At 46.7% G+C, this 11300-nt stretch overlaps 1 protein-coding gene across 1 annotated transcript in view; it reads right to left on the bottom strand.

Moving 5' to 3' along the window:
* ARHGEF37 (Rho guanine nucleotide exchange factor 37) overlaps positions 1–4151 on the bottom strand; it is a 61198-nt gene extending 57047 nt beyond the window's left edge. The window contains exon 1 of the mRNA XM_056124592.1: positions 4042–4151. The gene's annotated coding sequence lies outside the window, so the exon portion shown is untranslated. The remainder of the gene's footprint in view (positions 1–4041) is intronic.
* Positions 4152–11300: the final 7149 nt, after the last annotated feature.

Consider the following 11300-nt stretch of genomic DNA (forward strand, 5'->3'; position numbering starts at 1 on the left):
CCAAGACCCTGTCCTCATAGTTCTGGATCCATAGATTTGAAAGTCCTTAAGTTTGTCAATAAACAAGCTATAGACTTTGAACAAACTCGACAAATTCCATTTTGTTTCACTTGCACAGCCCAAAGACACCCCCCTCCACTGGTTGAATAAAAAGCTTTTTATTTGATCTCGAGAAGAATCAACCAAAGCTCTGTTTAGCACAGTAAAACTGCTGATCCGAGGGGGGATGTGAGCCAGCTGCCAGCCACGCTGTGCCCTGGCAGAACTCATCATTGGACAAGACTGGGTATTGCCTGCACATCTTTTATATCCTCCTCTTTTAAAAACAAACTATATGTTTTGGCAGAATGTGCCAAGAAGGCTCATATGGGAGCTCTACTCTTACTTCTCTGAGAAATCTCCATATTATTTGCCATAGAGGCAGAACCAGATGACATCCCTATCAACAGTGGGCAGGGTTCCCTTCTCACTACATCCCCAATACTGCCCAGTCTTTTCAATATATGCCATTCTCACTGGTATGACAGCATAACTCATTGTCATTTTGGTTTGCCTTTCCTTTATTATTATTTTAACCTTTTTATTGAATCACTATGAGATAGACCCTTACAAAGTTGTTCATGATTGGATTTCAGTCATACAGTATTCCAACAGGATTCCATCCCTCCACCAGTGTACATTTCCCAGCACCAGTGTCCCCAGGTTCCCTCCCATCATCCCAAACCACCCCCTGCTTGCCTCTATGGCAGGCACTTCTCTCTCTCTCTCTCTCTCTCTCTCTCTCTCTCTCTCTCTCTCTCTCTCTCCTTTTGGGCATTGTGGTTCGCAATATTGTTACTGGAAGGTTGTCAAGAATATCCTACTTTTAAGGTTGTCAAGAATTACCTACTTTTAACACTTAGTTCTTGTCCAACATAATTTTTTTAAATTTTATTTTATTGCTTTTGGGGTCATACTTGGCAATGCTCAGGGGTTATTCCTGGCTCTGCACTCAGGAATTACTCCTGATGGTGTTTGGGGGGACCATGTGGGATTTTGGGGATAGAACCTGGGTCAGCCGCATGCAAGGCAAACACCCAACCAGCTTACTATAGCTCTGGCCTGCATTTTTCTTTATAATTTTAAATATATGTATATGTTTATGTATACACCTATGTTCACTGAAGCACTTACTTTGTATAATAGCTATGACACAGAAACAACCACAATACCCTATGACAGACAAATGGATAAAAAAGTGTCCTAGAGTAGATACATAACGATATACTCTGTAGCCACAAGATAAAAAGGGAATTATGAAGTTCACTGCCAGTGGGATGGAACTGAGGGCATCATACTGAGCCAGAAGCACAAGTACCAGATGATCTCATGTATCTATGCCTTACAGAGAAGCACAGACAACATCAATTGATTAAAAAATAATAATAATAAATAAACAAATAAATAAATAAAAACCCTGGATACTGGATTACAGAACTAAGATGAGCAGCTTAAGGAAGTAGGTGTGGGGAGATGGATGCATGGACTGAGGTAACACAAGTGCATTCGAGGAAGGTCCTGGCATGAATGGTGGCTGCAAGATTTGACAACTGTGTGTAACAAAACCATAAATGCCAACACAACTGCAAACTTATAACCTAAACTATATAATTTTTTAAATGAGTGGTGGAGGGGTGCGGGCTCTTAGGTGGTGATGCAACTTTGTATATCAGAACCAAAAACATTTGTAGTATTGCAATTATGTTACTAAACTATAACTTTAAATTAATTAAATAAGAACCAAAACAAACTCTAGGGCAAGGGAGATAGTTCAATGAGCTGGGGCCATGTTTTGTAAGCCTGAGCTGCTCCCAAGAGCACCACCAGATCTGAGCAGAGCCAGGAGTAGTTCCTGAGCTCTGCTGGGTATGACCCCCAAACCAAAAACGTAACAATATTTTAAAACAAAATTAGAACTATGGAGCATGGGAGATATTTCAGGGGTCAGGACATACACTTTTCAAGCAGAAGGTCTCAAGTTTGATCCCAGGTACACTTATGTTCTGCCAGAACTCCCAGATGTAGCCCTTTCGGCCTGCAGCACAGCTGGGACTGTGTTGTGTTACAACATTAAGTCCTAATATTGAATTGATAGCACTGGGGGAAGAGGCCTCCAAATCCTGACCCAGGTGCAGTCTTTAGCATTCTATATTTTAGGAATTACTTCTGGTGGAGCTCTGGCTGGAGCGATAGCAAAGTGGGTAGGGCGTTTGCCTTGCACGCAGCCAACATGGCCGACCCGAGTTCGATTCCTCCGCCCCTCTCGGAGAGCCCGGCAAGCTACCGAGAGTATTTGATATGCCAGACACAGTAACAACAAAGTCTCCAACGGAGACGTTACTGGGCCTGCTCGAGCAAATAGATGATCAAAGGGAGGGCCTTTACCTTTACCTTACTTCTGGTGGAGCTCAGGGGACCATATGGGATGCTGAGGATTGAACCCAGGTAACGGAGTGCAAAGCAAATGCCCTCCCCGCTGTGCTGTTGCTCTGACCTCTACACATATTGTATTTCCACAGCAACCCGATTTCTTCCAGGTTCTTTCCTCTAGTTTCTTTCAGTAGCAGCCCAGTTCCGTCCTAAGTGGCATCAGCATTATTGCTCACCCGCATATTTATTGAGCCCAGGGTCTTTCAGCATTTTGGGGCCACATCTGAGGTACTAGGGATGTGGGGAGTGTTGCCCCCTTGAGCTCAGGGAACCCGGTAATAAGGGGTTCCAGCATCTAAAGCGTGAGCCCCAGCCCTCTGAGTATCTCCAGAGCCAAGGTTCATTCATTTTTTTTTTCTTTTGGGTCACACCCAGCGATGCTCAGGGGTTCCTCCTGGCTCTGCACTCAGGAATTATTCCTGGCAGTGCTCGGGGGATGCTATGGGATGCTATGGGATGCTGGGAATTGAACCTGGGTTGGCTGCATGCAAGGCAAACGCCCTACCCGCTATGCTATCGCTCCAGCCCCAAGGTTCATTCATTCTAAGGTCCTGAAGGATGAAGTGGAGGGTCTTATCTCCATTTTTATCAATAAAATTAGGTCTTGGAGAGGTGAAACTGTATGTTCAACATCAATTCAGTCCGCTGAGCCCAGGTAGACTGGAAATAATCCTTCACTTGGAGGACCAGCACCTCCCTTGATTGATGGATTGATAGGGTTTGGGGCCCATACCGGTAATGTTGGGGTCACTCCTGTGGCGCTCAGGGGACCAAGAGAAGTCAGGGGTCCCCAGGACGTCCCACATGCATGGGATTCCTTCCTACCTCTCGGGTTCCTATTCCCCGGTTCCACTGCCCAGCTTCTTCCCTTTACAGGAGCAAATAAACTGCCAGTCCCAGCGGGGAGTCCTTCAGCATTTCTTACAATAGGAACGCTTCCGCTGGAATCTGGAAGCAAGTATAAGGTCAGAGACTTTCTAAGGGGTCAGTGACTCCAGGAAGATGAAGAACCAGCATAGGGCAGGCGGTCTGCTTGTCTGTGGCCTCTGAGTTTCCAGCGCTCACAGCGTTGCAGCTGCCAGACATTCCGGCTTCAGGTCCAAGACTGGCAGCACGCTCCCCGCTCCCTTGGCCCTGGCCAAGGCAGCTAGCTCACCTCTCCCATCTGCGTCGCTTCCCGGGGGCCCTAAGGGTCCCGTGCGGAACTGTGGCCAAACGTCTTCATCTCACTGTGTGTTGTTCCATTGTTTTAGAAGGTGAATTCCCCTGTGCTAAGGGGGATGCACCCTTTACCATGGTTTCTAAAAGAAAAGTCGCCCCACGTCGCAGGCTGAAGCAGGCAGGGTTATAAACACGGAACTGAGCTGAGTATCCCCTAAGCTCGCTTACCTCTCGGGGGGGGGGGGGCTCGGCTCCCCACCTGCCAACGGGAGAGCGAGTGGCTGCTTGCCTTCCCACCAGGCTCCAGATAACAAAGCTATACGGCGACCTGCAGCTCGGGGTGCGACCTGAGGGGCAGCTGCCAGCCCGGCCCACCCGGCGCGCGCCCGCCAACGCCCGGGCCGAACTCACCTGAGCGCGCCAGGTGCGGCGCCCACGCCAGCTCGGCCGGGCCGGGGTGCTGGGGCGCGGGTTCCCGGCCGGGCTCAGCCCACGCTGCCTGCGTGCGTGCGCGCGCCCCGCCTTTGTCGATTGTCTGCCTGGGAGGACGGGTGGTGGCTTTCCACTCCCCAGCCGGCCCGGGTCAGGGTGGGGCACAGAGCCCGCCTGGGCCACCCGGCCGCTGTAGGCGCCGCGCCCCGCCCGCCGCGGTCATTGCCCGCCCTGGCTGGACACTGGAAAACAGGGACCCGCACTGTGGCCACCTGGTGGGAATGTTGACCCCCTACATTCCCGGGATGTGTTTGAGTCATCACATTTGAGGGCGCTAACTCCTGGGGGCTGGACGCTGTTCTAGCGCAGAACCAGAAGCCAGGCGAGATCCCGCCCACTTGGGGATCCGTGAACATAAAATAATGCAAAGTTTTCGGTCACCTTGTTAGCGGAGTCAAGAGTGGGCTAGATCTCTTAGCATCTCTATTGCAAACCCATAACGCCCAAAAGTAGAGAGAGAGTAAAAAGGAATGTACCTGCCACAGAGACAGTGGGTGGGATGGGGTGGGGGTGGAGATTGGTGGTGGAAAATGTGCACTGGAAGAGGGATGGGTGTTCCATCATTGTATGACTGAAACATAATCATGAAAGTTTTTTACTGTATTTCTCGGTGATTCAATTAAAAAAAAAAAGAGTGGGCTAGATCACCTTTGCCAAATCCTCCCTTTTGTTATCATTTATAAGAGTTTATTACAAGAGCCAAAAGTTACTACTAAACTTTGGTTATTGTTTTGTTTGTTTTGGGGTCACACTTGGTAAGGCTCAAGGGTTATTTCTGTCTCTGACCTCAGTGATTACTGCTCAGGGGACCATATAGAATGCGGAGGATGGAACCCAGTTTCACTACATGCAAGGCAAACGTATCTCAGTCCCACTACTAAACATTTTATTTGCAATTTTGTTATTTATCTTATTCACAACTTTTCTCAGAGCTAGGTATAGTGAGTTATTATTATTATTATCGTTATCATTATTTTAGAGAGAAAAAACATACTAGAGAAATAAGAATAACTTGCTCTTAGTCACATAGCTCTAATTTAGAGGACCAGTTTCAAATTCAGATTATCTAAGGCATTTGGTTCCTTCGTAAAATTAAAGCCCAGGATGGGAGAGACACCACCTGTTAAAGCACATGCTTTGAGCTGGTTGACCCAGTTTGATCTCCGGTACACCTTTGACACATCTAAACACATGTGTACCCCCACCCTATCCTGGAGGGGGGAAAATCTCAGGGAGAGATCTCCAGGCAGAACTGCTGCTTGGAAGGTACCCTTCCCCAAAATATGAACCAGAAAAGTGTTTGTCCTGCCTTGCATGTGAGCAATGGAAAGAAAAGAGGGGCCAGTAGTTTAGTCTGTGGGCACAGAATAGGGATGTGGCTCGGTGGCAAAGCACACATTTGGGGTCATCTGCTTGACTTCATGTTAACTCTTTGTTAACTATTCTGTTTTCACTACAAGTGTCAACACCCCCTGGGTAACTGCTATATTATAGGGATCTCCACCTCCCTGGGTATGTATTTATTTAGTAATTTAAGGAAAATGAGGTAAGTTGAATAGTGTTTTGTTTTGAAACTGATGTTTTTTTATGTTATTTCAACTCTCAGGACTATCTGGCAGTGAAATTCCTAACTCACTGACCTCTCATCCTGTTGGCAAATATTTGGATGAAGAACTATTTCATTTTAGCTTCAAAAGAGACATTCTTTTTCAGTCTTCTGGAAAGGTACTTTGTTTTTGACTTGGAACCTCTAACAGAAGGTTGCAAGTATTTGCCTTTTTAGATTGATTGCTAGAACATTGTCCCCCACCCCACCTCCCAAAAAATGGACATCTTCTCCCAGTGACACCTACTCAAAGACAAAAAGAATTTTCCCACAACAGAGTATCCAGCTTTAACATTTACTTTGTTTTCATTTTCCGATTTGGGCCATACCCAGGGGTGCTTAGGGTTTACTCCTGACCCTGCACACTCAGGAATCTCTCCTGGGAATTTTAGACACATATGAGGTGCCAGGGATCAAACTGTGGTCAGAGGCATGCAAGTCAAGCACCCTACCCACTCACTATACTCTCTTTGACCCCACTATTTACTTACTTAAAACAAACAAACACACACACACACACATTTATTACTTGGGTCACACTTTTTTCCACTCTAGAGAAGTCTGTGCTCTCTCTCTCTCTTTCTTTTTCTTTTTCATTTTTTTTTTTGGCTTTTTGGGTCACACCCGGCAATGCATAGGGGTTACTCCTGGCTTTGCACTCAGGAATTACTCCTGGTGGTGCTCGGGGGGCCATATGGGATGCTAGGGCCGGGTCGGCCACATGCAAGGCAAATGCCCTTCCCGCTGTACTATCGCTCCAGCCCCTCTGTGCTCTCTCTTAAATAACTTTCTTCTCTCTTAAATAACCTCCTTCTCACACTTCTCTAAGTAAATTTCTCTCAATGAAGCTATTTTTCTTTGTTTAATATATGTGCTTTACTTGGTTCAAAATTCAAGTATATCAGCTTGTAGCTAATTGGTCTTTGGTTCCTCTCTATGCCTGGCATAGTTGCTTACACATAGTCATGGTGATATGAATGGGTAAATCTGAATCAAAAACTTGAAAGATTGATTTAAGATAGGGCAGTGAATTTTAACGGCAATAGCCTCTTTTCCCTACTAACTCTTCTTTTGCCTGTGATGCATAGACTTAGCACAAGGCTGAATATACTGACCAGTTACACATCTGGACATGACCTCATCCGGAGATCAGTGCTGAAAGTAGCAGCATCAGGCCCTTCGGTTGCTTAGAGGAAGTAATGAAATTTGACTCTAAGCCAGAGAGAGAGCTCAACAGACTGAGTATACAGAAAGCATGCTTTGCATGCAAAGGGTTTGATCCCTCACTCTCTATGGTCCCTGGAGCACTGCAGGGAGCAACCCTGAGCATAGTCAGGAGCTGTGTCCAAGCAACACCAGATGTGGCCCCCAAACAAGATAAACTAACATAAATAAATAAAACTGACTGGTGAACCAGAGCAGAAAAATAATTTATTGAGGGCAGGAAACATGGATGGCGGTGAAGACATTTGCCTCGTATGCAGCCAATCCCAGGTCCAGCTCTGGCACCTCGTTTGGTTCCCCTGAGCACCACCAGAAGTGAGCCCTGAGTAGAGCCAGACATGCCCGTGAGCACTGTAGGGTAGGGCGCAAACACCTTCCCTCCAAAATAAAAAATAATAATGAAAATAAATCAATAAGCAATGTGAAGGGGAGGTGCTTAAAAATGATTTATTGAAAGAGTGTTAGGAGGGGCTGGAGCAATAGCACAGCGGGTAGTGCGTGTGCCTTGCATGCGGCCAACCCAGGTTCGATTCCCAGCATCCCATATGGTCCCCTGAGCACTGCCAAGGGTGATTCCTGAGGGCAGAGCCAGGAGTAATCCCTGTGCATCACCGGGTGTGATCCAAAAAGAAAAAAAAAAAAAAAAAAGAGTGTTGGGAATGGGACTAGAGTCTGACTGGGGTTCAATCAGAATGATCACTGAGCACAGAGCCAGGAATAATCCATGAGCAAAGCTGGGTTGCCCCCCCCCAAAAAAAAAGTATCAGGGAGCTCAAAGAATAAGTGAGCTACCTGGAAGAGCAGCAACCACCCACTCACTAGAAGGCTGGGTGGCCAATTCCACAGAGGAAATGTGTCACAGGGCTGCTATTGATAATGCCCTCACCTCCCGGACTGAACCAGCTACCATCACCAGATACTGGGGTAACTACTATCAGAATTAATTTGACGCAGTGTCTGCTTCTTTTGACTCCTGTCTACTATCTACAGCCCGGGAGATTTTGGCCAATCTGGATCCCAAATACTCAGTAGTGAGGGGAAATTGACTCCAGATCTTTTGGGTCTCTGAGACCTGTTCTCACTTAGTGCAGGACATTTGGAAAATGGTAAGTGTCCACTTAGAAGTCACATGCTAATAATTTGTAGTTCCAAGACAAAAAAAGAACCAAATAATGTAATAGGCAAAAGGCCTACCAATACAGCTGAGCTGCACTCTCTAAACTGGAAGAGGTGGTTTCATACTTATTGCTCAACATTGAGGGGGCCAACTAATCAGAAATCTTTATAACACCAATACTTTCCTCCTAAACCTTCCCCTTTCTTTCTGATTGGAATAATTTAAAATTGCAGAGTAAAGGAATGAAAAGTTGAGAAGAGTAATATTGTGGAAAACGTATATACTATGAGAAAAATAAGGCCAGTGCCATGCATCTAATAAATTCACTTTATTTTTCTGATAAATGAAAAAAAATAACTGCCTACTTGTATAGTCTCTCTTATTCTCTAAGAATCTGTACAATTTTGTAAAATCTACCATTCTGACTTTCTAATAAAGTTTGTAATCAAATTAACTACCACTCACAAAATTTTTCATGATTATTGCTACTCTTGATGTGATTATTTTCTCTATACCTATGCCATATATGTTATTTGCACTTGGCGTGTAAGGAAAGAAGGTTGGGTGAGACAACTCAAAGGTGACAAATTTATAGCCAAGTTTATGTCTACACTATGTTGTCATGCTTGTGATTTCTGTATTTATTTATATTTATTTATCTTTGGTTTGGGCTGGAGCGATAGCACAGCAGGTAGAGCATTTGCCTTGCATGCAGCCAACATGGCCGACCCAAGTTCGATTCCTCTGCCCCTCTCGAGAGCCCAGCAAGCTACTGAGAGTATCTCGCCCGCATGGCAAAGCCTGGCAAGTTACCCGTGATGTATCCGATATGCCAAACACAGTAACAAGTCTCACAATGTTACTGGGCCCACTCGAGCAAATCGATGAACAAAGGGAGAACAGTGACAGTGACAGATCTTTGGTTTGGGGGCCAGAGTTACTTCTTCCTCTACACAGGAATTACTCCTAGTGGTGCTTGGGAGAGCATATGGAATACCAGGGGTCAAACCTGGTCAGCTGGTGCAAGCCAAATGACATTCCTGTTGTATTATCTCTCCAGTCCCAATTTTATTTATTTTTGTTTTTGGCAATACTCAGGGCTTTCTCCTGGCAGTGCTCAGGGGCCCATATAGGGGGCCAGAGATCAAACCCAGGTTGACTGTGTGCAAGACAAGCGGCCTACCCACTGGAGTATTTCTCTAGCCATAATGATTGTTATCTTTAAAGAGTTCCATCACCCATATAATAAATATTCTTCCAAGTTTTCAAATGATTTCCAGGGAGAACACATCCAGCTATGTTCAGGGGCTATTCCTGGCTCTGTGCTCAGGAATCACCTCTGGACCCCTGGTGGTGCTCAAGAAACCACATTCCCATAGGGGTATGGTGCCTCCGGCAGGTCAATCTGTACTTGTGAGGTGAGTGCATCAGCAGCTTGATGGCTCCTTCAGACTTCCAGATATCCCAAAATTGCTGCTGTGCCTTTGGCCAGACCCCAAAAACTTGGGGCAAAGTTTACCAAGAAAGTAAACGGCCAAAAGTTAAGTATATGGGAGACACACCCACAAACTACCCCGGGCTCAACTATATAATTGGAGGCATGGCCTCTCTGGTTCCTGATCGAACTGCTTAGCGGCCATGATCCCAGAGACTCAGAAACAAATCTCGAAACCCAACGGCTTTTGGCAAAAATGTGTCTGGTCCCTGCAGTAGGTTACCGGCGCTGGGCCACCCCAGGTGGGAATAGGTTTTGTGCCTTGGCCTGTTCCCCCTGGTGACCCGGTGGCCGCCATCCTCCAGAGGCCACTGGACAGTCAGGTTTGAGTCCGCAGTGACAAGACACGTGGGGACTCACGGGATGGGGGGGAGGGGAAGCCGGCCCTTTCCTCCCCACCCCAATGAGACCCCAAGTCGCTGCCCACAAACAGCCTTTCTTGCTCTTGATCAAGCTGCTTAATGGCCATGATCCCAGAGACTCAGAAACAAATCTCAGAACCCAGTGGCTTTTGGCAGAAATGCATACGGACCCGCAGTAGGTTACTGTCGCCGGGGCACCCCAGCGGGGAAAGGGTGCTGTCTCTCCGCCTGCTCCACCTAGGCGGCTCAGTGGCTGCCATCCTCCAGAGACCACTGGATAGTCAGGTTACTGGATTTTGTATTTTTTTAAAAAAAAACTACCCAGGAGTGGGAAAACTGGATCATTTGGAACTTCTAGTCCTGATTTTTTGGGGGAGTCCTCCCGATCTATGCTAAGAGGACCAAAGGGGCTGCTCCCCAAGATGTCCAGCCAACCAGGCCTGATGAATCGTGCTTGGGCTGGCGATTCAGCACTACTTGGGCCCAGTATTCTGGGGACTACCAGGGCCACCCAGTGGTGCTCAGGAAGCCAAATAGCTCTGGGGATTGAACTCAGGGTCTTGTGCTTACACAGCATGCAGCCCAACCCCGAGCTATCTCCATGTTTTCAGAACCTTCTGAGGAATCTCTGTGCTTCTGCCACTCTAAAGTGAGTGCTGTGTACTTTTATCAAACAACCTGCTAATGCAGTGACCTCATTAGAATAATACTTCTACAGGGGCCCTCCAGGCAATGCTGGTCTAAGCTTGTGGTGTAGGAGGCCACCTGGACTCCACGTGCCAATGCTCAGGGACCGCCAAGACCATGCCAGCAGTGCTAACTAAGCAGGGGTTCTGTGGTGCTAAGGGTTCAACTTGAGGACTCGCATGTACAGGGTCACACTCTCCAGCTCTAACGTGTAAGAAATTTCTATCAGGAGTGTTGGTTATTGAGCCCATATTCTGTGTCAGATGGATAGTCTATTAGTCAGCCCTAAAAGATAACTACTTATCACTTACTTTTTATAAATGAGAAACCTGAGACTTCAAGAGATTTAGAATCTCACCAGGGGCCTTTCTGCTCGGAAGTAACAGAGCTGGAATTGCAACCTCAGCAAAAGAACTCTCAAGCCTAGATTTTTTCCGTCTGTCATAACAGCCCTGAGCCAAATTCATCATTTGCACTGATGGTATCTATTCTGTTGTACTGAGAGTTTCTCTTGTTTCCTTCCCTTCCTTTCTTCCATCTGGACTCCTGGCTCTTCTCGGCTCTTATAACCTCCTGTTTTTTTCCTTCCCTTCCAGGCTTTCCAACCCCCTCTCCCCACAGGCAAGGCCACAATCTCCCAGACAGACCCGACTAATCTTACTGCTTCTTACTACTTCTCATTTCTCA

Source organism: Sorex fumeus, unplaced genomic scaffold, assembly GCF_029834395.1.
Source record: "Sorex fumeus unplaced genomic scaffold, SorFum_2.1 ptg000051l, whole genome shotgun sequence".
Lineage (NCBI taxonomy): Eukaryota > Metazoa > Chordata > Mammalia > Eulipotyphla > Soricidae > Sorex > Sorex fumeus.